This window comes from Solanum tuberosum, unplaced genomic scaffold (assembly GCF_000226075.1).
Source record: "Solanum tuberosum cultivar DM 1-3 516 R44 unplaced genomic scaffold, SolTub_3.0 scf00412, whole genome shotgun sequence".
Lineage (NCBI taxonomy): Eukaryota > Viridiplantae > Streptophyta > Magnoliopsida > Solanales > Solanaceae > Solanum > Solanum tuberosum.
The window spans coordinates 298,538-306,448 of record NW_006239336.1 but is presented as its reverse complement, the minus strand read 5'-3'; the positions used below and the strand labels follow the sequence as shown (position 1 = coordinate 306,448).

At 35.1% G+C, this 7,911-nt stretch overlaps 1 pseudogene; it reads right to left on the bottom strand.

Moving 5' to 3' along the window:
- Window positions 1-7,911, bottom strand: part of LOC102582156 (uncharacterized) — a 38,109-nt pseudogene that overhangs the window by 3,949 nt on the left and 26,249 nt on the right.

The following is a 7,911-nucleotide window of genomic DNA, read 5'->3' as shown; positions in this document are numbered from 1 at the left end:
AGGAGGTGGGTGGGGTCGAGGGTAGGGTGAAAAATTGAAATTTCGAAGTTGAAAATATTTTTAAAAACAAACTCAATTTTTTTTTATTGGGGGGAGGGGGTGGGTGATCGAAGGATCGGGATGAAAAAATAAAAATGTTGAAAATATTTTTTAAAAACAAAATTAAACATGAATAGCTATGATTTATGTATTGATGAACCAGAGTTGTTTTTGTTGTATTCCTTGTAAATATTTGTTAAAAGAACATTCTCTTAAAAATGCTACTTTTCTAGATAAATCTTGGGTTAAAAAAAAGTTTAGACAATATATTATTGATGTAACAGAAATGTTCAATATAATTTACCATATATCCTAAAATAAGTAATTGGAAGTTTTTTTTTAAAAAATAGTTCACTTGAAAATTTTCTGAAAAGCTAAATTATTTACATGAAGCTACTACTTCTTTGCTTCCTTAACATATCGTGAGGAACTTGACATATAAAATTTTATCAGATTTATTTATTATGTTGTTTTATATCACATAGATTTTTACTCATTTTTTTCATTAAATAGATTAGTCGTATGTTTAGGTCAATTTTGTACATTTCTAACTAAATGTAAATTCATTCTTAATATGGATTAAGGCGATACTATTTTTCTTTTTAAATTAATAATAATCATGCTTTAGTTTCAAACATGGTTGAGCAAATAGAGATGTCCTGATAAGACAAATATATATATAATCGCACGGTACACATTTTGAGCTTGATTTTGGCGTGACAAAAGAATTCATGAGGTTGAATAGACCAAAGCATACTCTTCATTGAAATCACCTCAACATTTTCATTCTTAATAATGATTTTCTTTTGACGTGCCTTTTCACATTGCTTTGACTTTTTCCCATTTGACCTTCCCTTTATTCTCATTAGAAGGGATCGTTAGATTGTAGCCCCACTAGTAAAATCTAATAGGATAGGGCAAGACAAAAGAACTTCTTTCGACTAGAATGGTTAATTTTCTAGTAATATCTTATTTTGAGGGCTTTCTGATGGCCTGGTTTTGTGATTCTTGGATGCCATGGCTTTACGATAAGAGAAAGCAACAAAGAACGTCACTAGTGTGTTAAATCATTTATGATAAGAAATTCTTTCTTTATTATGTGCATAAAAATATTCATTAATCATTTTATTAATACGAGTAATTTTATATACCCTAATCCTTCTTAAAAATCTAGAGGGAATTGGAAACTGATCTAACAGATTAAAAAATCTCGACTCTAAGAATCACATTTCGTATATTTATCTGTTTATATAACAACATGTATCTATCCATAAGTAGCTATCTTTATTCAACTCTGAAAATTTTTACATACTTGATTTTTATTTAAAGATACATATGTATGTTTATTTTGTGTCACTTGTCACAAATAACAAACATAATCTCACATAAAATTCCAGATTCACTTTTATCTGGCTCTCCTTTAATATTTTAAATAGAAAAGAAGTCATAAATCTATCAAAGAATTGTGAATATAAGAGTATGCTTTGGTCTATTCAACCTCATGAATTTGTTTCTTTTGTCACGCCAAAATCAAGCCCAAAAATGTGTACCGTGTGATTTTATATATATTTGTCTTATCAGGACATCTCTATTTACTTAATCATGTTTGAAACTAAAGCATGATTATTATTAATTTAAAAGAAAAATAGTATCGCCTTAATCAATATTAAGAATGAATTTACATTTAGTGAGAAATGTACAAAATTGACCTAAACATACGACTAATCTATTTAATGAAGAAAATGAGTAAAAATCTATGAGATATAAAACAGCGTAATAAATAAATCTGATCAAATTTTTATGTCAAGCTCCTCACAATATGTTAAGGAAGCAAAGAAATAGTAGCTTCATGTAAATAATTTAGCTTTTCAGAAAATTTTCAAGTGAACTATTTTTTTTAAAATATCTTCCAATTACTTATTTTACGATATATGTTAAACTATATTGAACATTTCTGCTACATCAAAAATATATTGTCTAAACTTTTTTCTAACCCAAGATTTATCTAGAAAAGTAGCATTTTTAAGATAATGTTCTTTTAGCAAATATTTTACAAGGAATACAACAAAAACAACTCCGCTTCATCAATACATAAAATCATAGCTATTCATGTTCCTCCAATTAATTAGTTCAACAACAACAATAATATATATATATATATATATATAGTATAATTCCACAAATAGAGTATGGAGAAGGTAATAAAATATACACTAACCATTCTTTCATTTTGTGAAGAAAGATTATTTCCAATGACCATCAGCTCAAAAGAGAAGTTATTAGGAAACCGAAATTTCTATAAGAAAAAGAATGGCAGTAAAATATTAAGATACCAAGAAAAATGAAGCAACAAATAGTAAAAATTATATGTGATTACTAAATACTTCTACCAATAAGGGGAAGAACATATGGGGCTAGACCCCAGACTCTACCCCTAACGAAGCCTTCTTATTTACATTCATGTCTTTCAACTACTAAACGTTCAACTTTTGAACTCATAATTTCAAAGGTGAAATGGATAAACGTATGAAAAGTTGAACCAATAAAGTAACTAAACATACATGGATCTTCATGCCTTTTGTCTTTCTTATTGGTGGATGGTGTTGCTTTCCTTCGATGGTGTCTCGATAATGTTTGTCACAGCATTAGCACCTTTTATTTCAATGGTTGCCTTGTCATAAGCCAAAGAAGCTTCAAGCGCAGTGTCAAAACTTCCCAACCAACATCGTTTATTCGTTCTTACATCTCGAATCTCTGCAACCCATCTTTCCCATTTTCGTAGTCTAACTCCCCTGTACTTCTTTGCATTTTCTTGGAGAAGTGTTGTATCTTTTTTCTCTTTGGACGATACCATCTTTGAAGTGACCTTGGTTTTTCCATTTCTAATGATAATTTCTTTACAAATCCTTTTATGTCGTTTGGACTTCTCTCCTTGAAAATTTTCCTCCTCATCACTGGACGAGTTTGTGGCGTCATTGTCCATTATGTAAATACGTACAACACGTGGCAAGACAACAGAACGTTCGCCCATTAAGTTGCTTTTTTTTCCTCTGACAATTTTTGAGGGTTTTTTGACTACCTCATTTTCGTGAAGTTCATCTTTGGAAGCCATTGCTTCATGAAAGAGAACAAACAAAAATTCAGAAAAAGTCCATTCAATCAGGCATGTATATACAATTCATTAATGATCAAATTATTTTTATTTATGTACTCTCTCTGTCAACTTGATTGTCTGATTTTGACCTAGCACAAATTTTAAGAAAATAAACAAACTAAATTCAAATTGTCAACTCCGAAATTCCATATCATAAGGAATAAAAGGAAATGAAAAAATATTCTCTTAGTCTCAATTTAAGTGGCTCTGAAAGTCCAGGTATTAGTTTTATTATTTGTCCATTGAACTCTAACTTCTCTCTAAAACCTGCTCACCAATGGTAACATTATGACCGTTGACGGTCGAACCTTGGAGCTCCTGTCATCGGAGCTCTCCATGGAAACTCACAGAACAATCCAGGTTGCGAAGCGAAACAATCTAGACTCACAAAGCCAACAACAAATGGATTTTCCTCCATTGAATAATCTTAAAATCACCCCAACTCCTAACAGCCAGAGCAGCAAAACAGGCCCGCCTCTAAATTTTGCAGCAGCTTTAGGAGGAAATGGTGCAAGGAGGAAGATACGACTTCCACATCGGCCCTATGACTTGAAAGAAGGAAAACTAGTCGTCTCCTTCTCTAAGGAAGAAAATGATATGTTAGCTGAAACCTGCAAGCTCACCCTCATAGGTAAGTTCACAAAAATTCACCCCTCGATTGAGAAAATTAGGGACGAGTTTAAGACGTCTATTCTTCTAAAAGGATCTGTCAAGATAGGAGCCTACAATACGCACCATATCTTTTTGGATTTTGATTTAGAGGAAGATCATAGAAATGTGTATGGTAGGAACTTCCTTACCCTCTGCAATACGCAAATGAAACTGCTAAAATGGAAGTCTGATTTTAGGCCCGAGGCTGATACCACCTTAGCTCTAGTCTGGATCAATCTTACAGATCTGAGATGGCATTTTTTGAATGGGATGCACTCTGTAGAATTGTGCCTCCTATTGGAGTTCCAATCATTGCGGATAAAGCAACCCTTTCAAAAACTAAACCAACTACGACAAAAATTAAAGTGGAGATTGACATCACTAAGGCTCAGATCTCGGAAATCCAAATTGTGGTCAAGAATGAAGATGGAGAGCTAGAGTCTACTAATCAAAGGGTGGAGTATGAAAATGTGCCGGAGTACTGCTTTAATTGTAAAGCTCAGGGTCACAGTGACGAGAACTGCAGGATTTTACATCCTGAACTCAGAGGAAGTGATAACAAAAACAGTACAAACGAGACACAAATGCAGCAACAAAAGAAAGTAAAAGACCTGAATGAGGCGTCAAAGAACTCTAATGGTATGCATAAAGGAAGGAATGAAAGCTCAACAATCAAATGGGACAAAATAAGTGGAAGTGAAGTTAAAAGTAGAAGTTCGGAAGAGGATGAAGGATGGACGACAGTGTCTAAAGGGAAAGGAAAAATCAAATTTCAGGGAAAAAATGGTCAGGGTAATCAAAAGACCATCGAAACTGAGAATCAATTTACCTTTACAGCAAAGGAAGTGGGAAACAAGGCAGAAGACAGACCAAGTGAAACCTCCAACTTGTTTGGCATCACCTTCACAGCTCAGGAAAAGCCTAACATTAAAAACATAAGCTCAAAAAGAGGCAAGAGGAAAGTCACCGCCACACCAAGATGGATACAGGAGAATGCTAACCAGGCTGCAATTAGAAAGGCTAGAATACAAAAGAAAGTGGTTGAGACCTTTAACCCCCCCTATGAAAAATGAACAAGAAGTAAAAAAGGAGATAAGGAAGAAGGGGAGGAAAAGGATGCACAACGAAGGGGACAACAACAAAAGTCCTCACGGTTCACGACAACAAGGAGAAAAAGAATAACAACATGGTTGAAGAGACACTCCACACTAAAAAACCAGGTTAATTTTGGAAGCTGTAGAAAACTTAGCCCCCGGTAGATCGAGGAAAAAAATAGGTTCAAGAGCCAAAGGAGAACAACAACCCAGGTATAGACGCCAAAATGGAAGACGAATACAACCACTATGAATCAGTCTTAGAGGAGGAAATGGAGGAAGACCACTTCCATGATATTCCAGATCAAACTCCTGAGAGTGAATTCAACAAAGTCAATGGAGAAAATTAGGGAGTTATTAATAACTCTAAGGAAACCATTACAAACGAGAATAATCTTTATTCGATTCATATCACACTAGCCACTGAAGGAACTTCTTTAGCTGATAAGGACTGTTCCATGGTGGAATGTAATAATTCTTCTCAAAATAATATGCTTAGTTCCATACCTAATAGTTTTTAATGATTAATATCATCTCATGGAATATTAGGAGTGTTAGGACCCTAAGTGCATTTGAAAGGCTTAAGAATATGAAAAACCAATTTAACAGTTCTTTCATTAGCCTACAAGAGCCCTTCGTCAAAGCAGATCAGATAGAATACTATATGAGGATGCTAGACATGCAGGGTTCTTATGCAAATGTTAATAACAAAATTTGGCTTTTGTGGACAAACGATATCAATATCACAATTATTCATGATACTGAGCAACATGTTACATGTTATGCTAATCATACAACTTCAGGAACTAACTTTCATATATCCTTGGTGTATGCCAAATGCAGGACTAACATGAGAAGAGACTTATGGGAGAACTTGGTTTCCATCTCAAACAATATCCAAGGTCCCTGGAGCATTGTAAGGGATTTCAATGTAATTGCTGAGGTCGAGGAAAAACTAGGAGGAACCCCATACAAATGGGAGAAGAGTTTTGAATTCTTAAACTTTATGGAAGATGCTGGTGTCCAAGATGCTGGTTTTGCGGGGAACATATTTACGTGGTGTAATAACAGGGATGCTCCGAGCACTATCTGGAAAAGGTTGGACAAAATGTTACATAATTCAGAATGGTTTGATCACTTCTCCAAAACAACAGTGTCTCACCTGGCTAGAACCTATTCTGATCATGCACCTTTGGTGATCCAACTCTCTAGTGAGGAAGAAGAGTTTAAGAGATACTTTAGATTCCTTAATACTTGGACAGAACACCCTCAATTCCTCGATACAGTTCAAGGAATATGGAACATCGAATATCATGGAAATCCAATGTGGGTACTTCATCAAAACCTAAAAAAACTGCTACTCATCTCAACACCTGGTCCAAAGCTACATATGGAGATTTTTTTGAGGTTTCCAAGAGACTGGAAAAGGAGATCATAAACTTGGATCAAACTATGCAGTCTGACAAGTCTTCAACTACAAGAACTACACTCAACAAGACAAAAGCTAGTAATGCTAATGTGGCCAAAGCAGGAGTTAAGTACTTTAAAGGAATATTTGGCCAGGTCCCTGACTATAATGACTTCCAAGCCTTGGAGGGTATCAACATTACTATCACAGATGATATCAACCATGCATTGACAACATTTTCGACGGAGGAAGAAATCAGAAGCAACTTGATGACCATGGATCCTGACAGTGCCCCTGGGCCTGATGGATTCACAACTAAGTTTTTTCAGACTTGTTGGGGAGTGGTAGCCCCTGAGGTTACTAAAGCTTTGCAATTTTTCTTTTGTGGTGTTAGTCTTCCTAAGTGGTTTACTCATACTAACATTGCCATGATCCCCAAAATTAATCACCCTCAACAATTTTCTGATATGAGGCCTATTAGCCTTTGTAATGTAATCAGTAAAATTTTCTCTAAAGTTCTGAATTCCAGACTTAGTAAGGTGCTTCCACTTTTGATTAGTAATAATCAAAGTGGTTTCATCAAGGGTAGATCTATTACTGAGAACATTCTTCTTGCTCAAGAAATTATTCAGGACATAGGTTCTACTAATGTGGAAGGCAATGTTGTTCTTAAATTAGACATGGCTAAAGCTTATGATAGACTCTCTTGGCCTTATCTGTGCATTCTCATGAGAAGGATGGGGTTCTGTGAATTATAGATTGACTTAATTTTTAGGCATATCTCCAGTAACTGGTATTCCCTACTAGTTAATAGAAGTAGGTATGATTTTTTTCAATCCAATAGGGGTCTCAGACAAGGAGACCCTCTCTCTCCTTCCTTGTTTGTTATTAGTGCTGAATTTCTCTCTTTTAAACTTAACAACCTTAATCATAACCCTGAATTCATTGGATTTAGCATGAATAAAAGGGGCCGAATTATTAATCATGTAGCATTTGCTGATGACATTATCTTATTTTCTAGTGGATGCAGAAGATCTCTGGCATTGATGATGAAAGTTTTGGGCAACTACGAAAAAGTTTCAGGACAAGAGGTTAACAAGATGAAATCTAGTGTGTCACTTTCTAGCAAAGAACACTCTCAATCTAAGCAAAGGATTCAAGAGATCACTGGTATGACTTATAAAAGTGTCACGCCCCGAGCCTACACCTTGGGTGGGACCGGCACTCGGAGACCATTGCTGGCCCCAAGCGAACCCTTGGCCTGGCTTTCTTAACTCAGCGGAAACTTAACTTAACAGCACAACTCAATGCAATGAAAGGTTATAAAACAACCAACTGATGCATAACTTGCCAAAAAGGCAACTCGAGTCTCAAAAATAGAATATTTACATATGTACATAGATGAGAGACTCGATACTAACTGACTGACTGTCTATGAAGCCTCTAACATACTGAGATGGATGTTGGGACAGACCCCGCAACATCCTAATAACATAAAACTAAAAACACAAAAAATAAAGTCCTCCGAAATGCAAGAAGGCTCACCACTGACTCTGGAGTGCTCA